This window comes from Podarcis erhardii (genome assembly GCF_964252035.2).
Source record: "Podarcis erhardii genome assembly, chromosome: 18".
NCBI lineage: Eukaryota > Metazoa > Chordata > Lepidosauria > Squamata > Lacertidae > Podarcis > Podarcis erhardii.
Window position 1 is genome coordinate 7,080,326 of NC_138516.1, and position 10,890 is coordinate 7,091,215.

The following is a 10,890-nucleotide window of genomic DNA, read 5'->3' on the forward strand; positions in this document are numbered from 1 at the left end:
CTGAACCGACTTCCTTTCTTCGTTGGTGAAAAGCGGCACAACTTTATAGTTGTGTGATCTTTCCCCCACCCTCTCCCACAGAGACCCACGACCCACCGAGAAACAACCACAGATGTCTTTCACGTGTGGATAAAAGGAAATCCGGTGCACTCACTAAAATCCTTATTATTATTATTATTATTATTATTATTATTTATACTTTGGAGTCTGTTCACTTGGTGAGGCTCGGCTGTAGCGTCCGTTTGCGTGGAGCCTTTTTCGCAGAAACACAGGCAGCAGCGACTCTTACGAATGTTTCCCCTGTCCTCCTGGCAACCAGATTTTAGCGGTTCCTCCTGCGCCACCGAGGGAAAGTTTGAAGGTGGTGGGACGTTGGAAAATCCTTGTCTGTGAACATGCTTTTTGCCCTCTGGGGGAAATGAGCACATGGGACTCCCTGGCATGCAAGAATGGACTCTAAAACTCTTATCTGAAAGTTGTGCCCATTCAATCATGCCACAAGCTTTGCAAGGCTGGGAGAACATCTGTGTAGCTTTCTGGGGCTGGTTCCTGTTATTTTATAGTTTTCCTCCCCTCTCCTTTTTGCCTGTACTTTGCTACCTTGACTACAGATGTAAGACCTACCCACAGCAAAATAATTCTGGGAGATATTTGCTCCCCAATGCCTCTTGTTTATGCTGAAGCTGTTAAACCTTGTCATGGAGAGACACAATATGTTCTGGTGTGCTGCAGAGTTGAGAAATAGCCTGTGGGGGTATTGTTGTAGGGTGTTTGGGTTTTGTTTTCTTTTTTTAGAGAGAGATTTGCCCCTGCAGGGATAGAGGGAGGTATTTAGGGGTAAAGCGAGGATGTCCAAAGAAAATACTTCCGGAATGTAAATGGCACTGAGTATTTGGTGTTGTGGTTAAATCATGTTTGCAATTGAATGTATTGGGGTTAAAATATCGGGGCAGGCGAGGGTCCTTTTGTACCCCCTCAAAAAAAGACAATGTTTACTATGAGCCAACATTTATGTACACCTCTCCTGCCCTGTTGGAATGAGTGTTTAATAAAATTTCCGAATATCTCAAGTCTTGGCCTTTGTTTTTCCCTTTTCATTCTCCTCCTAAATAATACTGCTCCTTAGTATTTCTTCTCCGGTTTTAAAGGATACTGCTTCTTAGTAGGCAAACACCTTGGACTTAAGTTGTCAGGGCCTTTTTTAAAAAAAATGAAACGTTTGCTGCATTGTGGGTGTGGAGAGTTTTAATTGGCTATTTAAATAGCTTTACTTCCCTTAAGCTGACCAGAGAACTTCTATGTTACAGCGCAGAACACAAATAGCTTGTCACACCAAGCTGGGCCAAAGTCAAGTTTAGGTCCGCCATCTTGATTCAAAATGGCATCCAAACGTGGACAAAGACCACTGCCTCCATCTTGGGAGCCGTTGTGGCAACTTGGGCAACAATATCTTAGGAAACATCCAAAAACGACACAATTGCGACCCATCATGTCAAACTGGGGAAAGCACACCTTCAGAATCCTCCAAATCGGTGCAGTTTGGACCTAAAATGGGCGCGGTGATGTCAAAATGTGTGGGGATATCTTTAGAGGCCTACATGTTGGCACAGTTGGGGCCTGTCATGCCAAGAACTGGTCAAAGTTGCACCAAGCACATGTTTTGGTCCACCATCTTGATTCAGGATGGCGGCCACTGGATCAACGTCAACACAAATTCCATGAGGATCCGTTCTGCCGAGTTCAAAATTGGCGCAATTCGGACCCGTTGTGCCAAAAATCAAACATAAGTCGTATTCAAGTCATGTTTCGGATGACCATCTTAATTTGAAACGGCACCTAATTTGTCACCCCATCCAAACATCGATGAGAACTGCCGTCCGTTCCCCCTGCCTCTCGCCAGGTTTGGTGGTGGCATTTCAAGAGATGTCCAAGCGCGCTGCTTTCCAAAAACGCATAGTAAATCGCTCAAGTCCTTTCTGTTGTTGTTTTGGTGCTCGTCTATAATGAATGGAGAAAAATACTATGGGTGCCAATGCAAAATGGCTGCCATTTGCGGAAGAAAAAGAGGAGACTTTACTTTGTACCAGTGAGTAAAGGTAAGGGGACCCCTGACCGTTAGGTCCAGTCGTGGCCGGCTCTGGGGTTGCGGCGCTCATCTCGCTTTTTTGGCCGAGGGAGCCGGAGTACAGCTTCTGGGTCATGTGGCCAGCATGACTATGCCGCTTCTGGCGAACCAGAGCAGCGCACGGAAACGCCGTTTCCCTTCCCGCCGGAGCGGTACCTATTTATCTACTTGCACTGGTGTGCTTTCGAACTGCTAGGTGGGCAGGAGCAGGTACCAAGCAACGGGAGCTCACCCCGTCGCGGGGTGTACCAGTGAGTACAGACACAGAAAAATCCCAATTTATATCCATCAAACACACACTGGCAGACATTCACACACAAAGCAACTCCCTCGCTTTCAGCTGCTCCCTCGCAGTCTTGATTCACAAAGAGCAGGGGTCAGCAAACTTTTTCAGCAGGGGGCTGGTCCACTGTCCCTCAGACCTTGTAGGGGGCTGGACTATATTTTTTGGGGGGGGATATGAATGAATTCCTATGCCCCACAAATAACCCAGAGATGCATTTGAAATAAAAGGACAGTCTACCCATGTAAAAACATGCTGATTCCTAGACCGTTCGCGGGCTGGATTTAGACGGTGATTGGGCCGGATCTGGCCCCCGGACTTTAGTTTGCCTACCCATGGCAGAGCGCATGGGATGATTTAATGCAATTATTTCCAGGGCCACAGATAAAGGCAAATGCTCTGATTTGCAAAGTTTAAGCTATAATAAATGCATTGATCTTTTTTTTTTTAGAGGACTTAAGGGTCTTGCTTTTTGCTGCAGCTGACAATGTCTGCCCCGTAAGCTACATGCCGGCTCAGCGAGTTGCGCTCTTGACTAATCCAGCCTTCCTTCCTTCCTGTTCATGCGCAAGCCTCCAGCTTTGTGGTCTTGATGCCCTGAGCAATGCGAAGCACTTTGGCCCAGCTGCAATATTAATTCCCACAATGCCTTGACTCTGTACAGGAAATTAAATACGTTGCCTAAAGCCCCTCTTTCAAATGTCCAATAAAACTCCAGGTTTTTCCCCTTTATCCTTGCATTCTTCCCCCTCTCCTATGGCTTTCAGGGGTAGAGTGCCTCTGAATGTGGAGGCTTTCTCTATAGCTGTTGTAGCCAATTGCCTTTGTGGGCGTATCTCATTTATTGTGGGTTGTCCGGCACAAGGTGGGGCTACCTTTTTCAGTATTCTGGAAATAACACAAATAAATAGCGTGGTAGGTAGGGGATGGTGGGACAGGAAATAATATAAAATAAAATAAAAAGCATGGAAGGTAGGGGAGGGTTGGAGAGGCCATAAGATAGGATAAAATTGCTTTATAGAGGTGTAAATAATTATAAGCATGAGAAGAGGTAAAATGTTTTCTATTTTTCCCTTGGTTACACGCGGGAGGCAGTGGAGGACAGGAGGGCTTGGCATTCTCTGGTCCATGGGGTCACGAAGAGTCGGACATGACTAAACAAACTAAACAACAACAGTTCAAGCTCTGGTTTTCCCAGTAGTGATGTATGGAAGTGAGAGCTGGACCATAAAGAAGGCTGATTGCCGAAGAATGGATGCTTTTGAATTCTGGTGCTGGAGGAGACTCTTGAGAGTCCCATGGACTGCAAGAAGATCCAACCTCTCCATTCTGAAGGAAATCAGCCCTGAGTGCTCACTGGAAGGACAGATCCTGAAGCTGAGGCTCCAGTACTTTGGCCCCCTCATGAGAAGAGAAGACTCCCTGGAAAAGACCCTGATGTTGGGAAAGATGGAGAGCACAAGGAGAAGGGGACGACAGAGGACGAGATGGTGGGACAGTGTTCTCGAAGCTACCAGCATGAGAGGTAGCCGTGTTGGTCTGCCATAGTCAAAACAAAACAAATTCCTTCCAGTAGCACCTTAAAGACCAACTAAGTCAGTTCTTGGTATGAGCTTTCGTTCTTGGTATGAGCTTTTCGTGTGCATGAAGAACATGCTGAAGAACAAGCTTGTGCATGCTTGTGCATGAACATGCTTGGTATGAGCTTTCGTGTGCATGGTATCTGAAGAAGTGTGCATGCACACGAAAGCTCATACCAAGAACTGACTTAGTTGGTCTTTAAGGTGCTACTGGAAGGAATTTGTTTTGTTTTGACTACCAGCATGAGTTTGACCAAACTGCGGGAGGCAGTGGAAGACAGGAGGGCCTGGTGTGCTCTGGTCCAGGGGGTCACGAAGAGTCGGACACCACTAAACAACAACATAGCATGGAAAGTAGGGGAGGAAATAAAGCCAAAAGCCTGGAAGGGACGGGAGGGTAGGTGGAGAAAAGGAAACGAAATAAATAGCGTGGAAGCGGTTGGCAGGCGGCGGGGTCTTAAGGCGCTCTGCACGCGCTCAGGAGCCCGCCGCCCCTCCCCGTTCCTCCTCCTCCTCCTCCCCGAGCAGCGCCGCTCCCATTGGCCGCCGCGGCTTGGCTGAGATGACTGGCCGAATCCGGGACCAAGGGGAAGAGTCGGTGGAAGAAGATTGGAAAAAAAATTAAAGTATATCTTCAAAAATATTGTAAAATTAAGGAATGTTAGAAAGATGTTGGAAAAAGAAAGTTAGGTGGTTTTGGTAGAAATGATATAATGGATTAAGTAAAAATGAGTTGATGAAATTGACGAAAGAGAGGACGTTAAAATTTAACATATTAAATTAAATTACTTAAATGGAAATTAGGTTGGAAGGATGTGCTGAAACAATGATTTGAACTAGAATACAAAACTGGGAGATGTGAGGAGGTCAAGGAAAGAAGTAAAGGAAAAAAAAGTTATATAAAGGTTTAATATTGTTTTTTTTTCTTTTTTTGTTTTTTAAGGGAATGTATTTTTATTTTTTCTTGTGTATCTGTTGTTGTTGTATTTTTTTTTCTTTGTATTTGGTATTGTTCTTGTTTTCTTTTTGTAACTTTTAAATTTTGGAATAAAAATTATTTTAAAAAAAGAGAGAGGGCGGGGCTTGAGGAGGCGTGGGCGTGGCTCGGGCGCCGACGTCGCGCGGGAGGCTAGCTCCGCCCTCCGCGGCCTCGAGAGGGCGGGGCATGAGGAGGCGTGGGCGGGGCCCGGGCGCCGACGTCACGCGGGAGGCTAGCTCCGCCCAACGCGGCCTCGAGAGGGCGGGGCATGAGGAGGCGTGGGCGTGGCTCGGGCGCCGACGTCACGCGGGAGGCTAGCTCCGCCCTCCGCGGCCTCGAGAGGGCGGGGCGCGAGGTGGCGTGGGCGTGGCTCGGGCGCCGACGTCACGCGCCAAGCTAGCGGCCTCGAGAGGGCGGGGCGTGATGGACTATATGGAATTGGCCGAAATGACTGGCAGAATCCGGGATTTGGATGAAGAGACAACGGAAGAAGATTGGAAAAAATTTAAGGACTATTTGCAAAAACAATACAAGCTATATGAATGTTAAGAATCTGCATGTTTTGGAACTTAGCTCCTGCAACTAGATCGAGAAAATAGGAAGATAAGTTACACTTAAGAAAAAGTTGAAATTTAAGGTTATTATATTTTTTATTTTAAGGCACAAATATCAGATAGAAGGCACCTTAAAATTAGAAGTGAAATATTTTGAAAGATATACATAAGATACGAAACAAGGTAATAATTTGCTGATATGTTTTATTGTAAAGAATGCAGGGTGAGGGAGGTGTGGGGAAGTCCAGCTAACAATCTAAAAATGTATTTTGAAAGTTGGAGTATTATTTATTTTTCTTCTTTTTTCTTCTGTAAACTGAAAATGCAATAAAAACGTTTTAAAAAAAAAAAGAGAGAGGGCGGGGCGCGAGGGCGGGGAATGTATTTTTATTTTTTCTTGTGTATCTGTTGTTGTTTTATTTTTTTTTTCTTTGTATTTGGTATTGTTCTTGTTTTCTTTTTGTAACTTTTAAATTTTGGAATAAATATTATTTTTTAAAAAAAGAGAGGGCGGGGCTCGGGAGGCGTGGGCGTGGCCCGGGCGCCGACGTCACGCGGGAGGCTAGCTCCGCCCTCCGCGGCCTCGAGAGGGCGGGGCGCGGGCGCCGACGTCACGTGGGAGGGCGGGGCTCGGGGGGCGTGGGCGGGGCCCGGGCGCCGACGTCACGCGGCAAGCTAGCCGCCCTCCGCGGCCTCGAGAGGGCGGGGCTCGAGGAGGCGCCGACGTCACGCGGGGGGCGGGGCGCGAGGAGGCGTGGGCGGGGCCGGGGCGCGGACGTCACGCGGGGGGCGGGGCGCGAGGAGGCGTGGGCGGGGCCCGGGCGCCGACGTCACGCGGGAGGGCGGGGCGCGAGGAGGCGTGGGCGGGGCCCGGGCGCCGGCGTCACGCGGGGGGCGGGGCGCGAGGAGGCGTGGGCGGGGCCGGGGCGCCGACGTCACGCGGGAGGGCGGGGCTCTGGAGGCGCGGGCGGGGCCCGGGCGCCGACGTCACGCGGGAGGGCGGGGCTCGGGAGGCGTGGGCGGGGCCCGGGCGCCGACGTCACGCGGGAGGGCGGGGCGCGAGGAGGCGTGGGCGTGGCCCGGGCGCCGACGTCACGCGGGAGGCTAGCAACAGTTGCCTCGAAACCCCGCGCGAGGAGGCGCCATAGTGACTGTAGCCCTGGAGACGGTTACTTGCCAACGGGAGCCGCCGCCGCCGCCGCCGCCGCCTCACGCCGCCCGGACCGCCGCCGCCGCCGCCGGAGCCCCGCGCAGCCCTGAGGGGAGCCTGGAGGCGCCGGGGAGCCACCCAGGTAAGCCTGCCCGGGGAGGGACGGCGCCTTTTTCCCCTCGCTCCGGTTCTACTCCGGAGTCACTCCGGATTAGCGGGGTGGGTGGGGAGGGAGAGCTCTCCCCGGGCGGGAAGGAGGAGCCGGAGTGACGCCGCGGTGACGAGTTTCGCGAGGAGGCGAGCGCCGGAGGGCCGGGGGGGGGGAATCCGGAGTGACTCCGGATCGGGAGGCGGAGAGGGGTGGGTTAGCTGGGGGGTGGGAGTTGGGGGTGGCCGTGCGCGCGCGCTAGAGAGAGAGGGGGGGGGAGGAAAGTGCGGGGGACCCGGAGGGCAGGGGGTGACCCTTGCAGCGAATCCGGAGTGACGTCGAGTTTGGAGGGCAGGGAACTTCGGGGAAAGTTTCTTGTCGTTCCTGCGAAAGGGAAACTGGAGTGAGTCTGGTTTCGGATGAGCGCCGGGCGGAGTGGCGCTCTGTTCTGTTGTAAAGATGCGCTTTTAATTCGGAGTGACTCCGGATTCGGGGGGAGGGCAGAGTGAGGGGCGAAACGGGGCGCTAACGGGGAGCCAGGTTGCCCCCTGGCAACTCTGGACTCAAAGAAAAGGGCAGGAAGGTGCAGTTTGCAACTAGAGGAAGCCGATCGGTGCAGAACAAGAGCTCCATTTCTCCACCTGAGGCTCAGAATTGCCTGCACTGGCTGGCAGCGTCCTGGACTCGAACCTGGAACCTCCTGCATGCAGTCCGTGCGCTCGGCCACCAAACTGCAAGAGGAAAGAGAGCGATTCAGGTTCGGCGGCGCTCCAGAGCCACCCGCTTCTGCAGCAACGACTCCGATTTGGTGTGACTCCGGATTGGTGTGTGTGTGTGTGTGGAATCTTAGGCAATTCCAGATGAGTGCAGTAAGAAGTTGGCTGTACTTTTATTTTATTTATTCATTTTTTGGAGGAGGGAGGGCAAATGCGGCAGAGACGTGAAACCCCAGGAAACTGCAATAAATAAATAAATGGTGGCCCCACGAAATCCAGATTAAGTGAAGGTCTGTCGTGAGCTATGGGGAGGCCACTCTTTGGCAAGGCTAGACACACACACCTCACACCTGTCAGTAATTGCTTTTCCTTCGCAACAACAGTTCAGCAACCAGCATTGCAAAAAAAAAAAATGCTCTCCGTGGATGTCGGCCACTGTGATTTCTCTTTGATCTCGTCTTTTATTCTGTCCCGTTCTTTACAGCTGCCATCTCTATTTTAAATCTTTGCCACCCCTGCTTTTCGGGTATAAGGTTTCCCAAAGTGGTTTGCAAAATATCGAAAAGAGCTTCAAAGCCAGCAACTTCGGAAAAGAAAAACTGAAGAAAGAGTTGTGTTCCTTTAACTTTTACTTTCAGTCTTTTCCCCTCGCTTTCTCCAATAATCCTCCGATAAACTTTCCACCCATTTATTTATAAACAGCCTAAAAACTGCTCTGTCGTTTACAAAAGCAACGGCCACGACAACCCAAACACTTTTGCAGGTCTGGAATCGTAATGCTCTCTAGTCTGTGTGCCTTGTTTAGTTAATTCCAGCTGGAGCGATCCAGAAGAACAGCTTTATTTCCACAAAATTGTGTATGGCTTGGCTCACTTGCCTCGAGTTATCTCCTCTCGTTTCTCTTTGCTTGCGGCAATCAGGGGTCGTGGCTGACCTGGAGGTGTATAGGATTGGGAGCAGAGGTTGTGTTGCGTTTACTGATTTATAGTTCCTTGTTGAATATTAAAGTTTTATTAAATATATATTAAAGATCAAACTGAATCAGTTCCCCCCACAAACTGGTTCTCTTGCTTATATGTTTAAGTTCCTTTGCAGATCTGATTCCTGCTTCTCAAAACATTCTGACAGTTTTAATGCAAGGCGAGGTAAGGCTAAGCAGAATCCAAGAGAAATTCTAGTTAGCGTCATGGAGTTTAAACCTTTGCAGTAACAGGGTAAGAACCAGGTCGTTTCCATAGCAATCGACTTACACAGATATAAGCATCGCACAAAATGTCCAATTATCGTTCTCCTTCATCAGGGACGAATGGGGAGGAGGAAAGAGAAAAAAACCTTTCAAATTCCTAGGCGCCATCGCCAGATTTCCAAGCTGCAGGCCTGAATGAATGTTTCAAATTCCTGGGTGACTGCTTCAAATTATTAGAATTTATCCGCCCCCCCTAGCCATCCCTGCTTTTGAGGGATATGAAGCAACTTGCAGGGTCTACTTAACTGAGACATTTGCAGCCTGCTATACCCTGGATTACAAATTGCGTTAGTAGCTATCGTCGGCATCCCGGCGCTGCTTGCCAGAAAATGCCATTTCCTTCTAAAAGTCACAAAGCGTAGAAACACGATGAATTATTCAGCGAGCATAAAACTACTTCCTTGGTGCGAATTTTGGAGTTTGCACCGGAGGTCAAACCTGCGTGTGTGAAATACCGTATTTTTTGCTCTATAAGACTCACTTTTCCCCTCCTAAAAAGTAAGGGGAAATGTGTGTGCGTCTTATGGAGCGAATGCAGGCTGCGCAGCTATCCCAGAAGCCAGAACAGCAAGAGGGATTGCTGCTTTCGCTGCGCAGCGATCCCTCTTGCTGTTCTGGCTTCTGAGATTCAGAATATTTTTTTTTCTTGTTTTCCTCCTCCAAAAGCTAGGTGCGTCTTTCTGTGGCCTGGTACGCCTTATAGAGCGAAAAATACGGTAAATAAAACCACTTTCTTTTGCTGCCGTTTGCAGGGCAGGAGAGGGAAAGCGGGGGAGGAATTTACAAAACTTTAATAGCTCTGCCCTCCTTTCAGAACTCATTGATTAAACATTTCAGTCTTCAGGCTCCTCCGTCGTCAAATCTACTCCAGACCCAATGGCATTTTACAAGCGGCAAGATATGCAGCGGGGTGGGCTGGCTTTATCTTCCTATTCAGCGAAGAGTTTCTCTCCGATGGCTGCCAAGATATATTTAAAACGTCCCCTCCCCTCTCAAGTCTCAAATGCCAGCGCAGTTAAAGTCTGGCTAACATTCCTTCTGGAGTTGATTTCAGTCTGGCTGGCGTGTCAGGGCTTGCTGCTTGGAGAGCAGAACCTCTCCTGACTTGAGATTGTATTTCGGATACGCAAAACCATGTCTTCCTTTCCGTCCTTGTGCTGGGACACTTTGAGCCTGCCCTCTAATTGTTCTGCCGTATCTCTCGGCGCCTCGACTTGGAGTGGACCTTAGCCCAAATTCACATCAGCAAAGCAGCTGGCTTTTTCAAGTTTGGGTTGCCCTGGATCGATAGGAATGAAATCAGATATATTGTTGTCACTTGCCCTTATGTGAAAGGGCTGGCAAGAAATCAAATAAATACAGAGCTTTGGTTTCTACGTTAAATCAGAATCCTTGATGAGATTTCTGTTCCCTTCGTAAATGCAAACCTGGCTTAAATAATCTGAGCTGCTGTTGCTCAGAACTAAGGTACTGCAAGCAGAACATTGACAAGTTATCTGAGCTGTCGCAGAGCTCAGATCTAAGGTCTTTCGTACAGAATGATGCTAAGTAATCTGAACTTCCCAGTTCATAAATCTCATTGGCAGGACTTAACGTCTTCCGGTCTGCCTGATCCAGAGAGTTTGATAGCATTTTGGCCCTCACCTGCAAACAGCCCAGGCACAAGTTGGTCACTGAGAGTGAAGCCGAATCTCCATGCCATTTTCATGAGCTGCGTACATCTTTATGAAGTGATGCCATGGCTTAAGGGGTCAGTCTTCCAAAAGCAGAAGGTCTTATTTTTAAATGGAAAGCAAGGTAGAAATAAATAGTTTCAGAAACACACATACAAAGGCCGGGATCGAACCTGCAACCTTGGGTGTTTGCAGCACCACGCTTCAACCGACCGAGGTATCAGATCTATCGGTGGCATTTTAGCCATGATGGTGAAATGGAATCTCCCAAGTCCAGAGGGAGGCTATATGAGTTGCTGAGGAGCAGACTGTTGCCTCCATGCCTTTATCAAGTTGCATAAACGGAAGAGATTTCAGCAGGGATGTTACCCGGTTAAAGGAACATTTGCTGCCAAATGCATTTAGGTAAACTTGCATGTTCTCTTCTAGAACAGCA

At 49.2% G+C, this 10,890-nt stretch overlaps 1 protein-coding gene across 2 annotated transcripts in view; it reads left to right on the forward strand.

Annotated features, from left to right (window-relative positions):
• The first annotated feature begins 6,672 nt into the window (after window positions 1-6,672).
• Window positions 6,673-10,890, forward strand: part of RFX2 (regulatory factor X2) — a 65,862-nt gene continuing 61,644 nt past the window's right edge. For both annotated transcript variants that reach the window (XM_081846134.1, XM_081846135.1), the window contains exon 1: window positions 6,673-6,813. The gene's annotated coding sequence lies outside the window, so the exon portion shown is untranslated. The remainder of the gene's footprint in view (window positions 6,814-10,890) is intronic.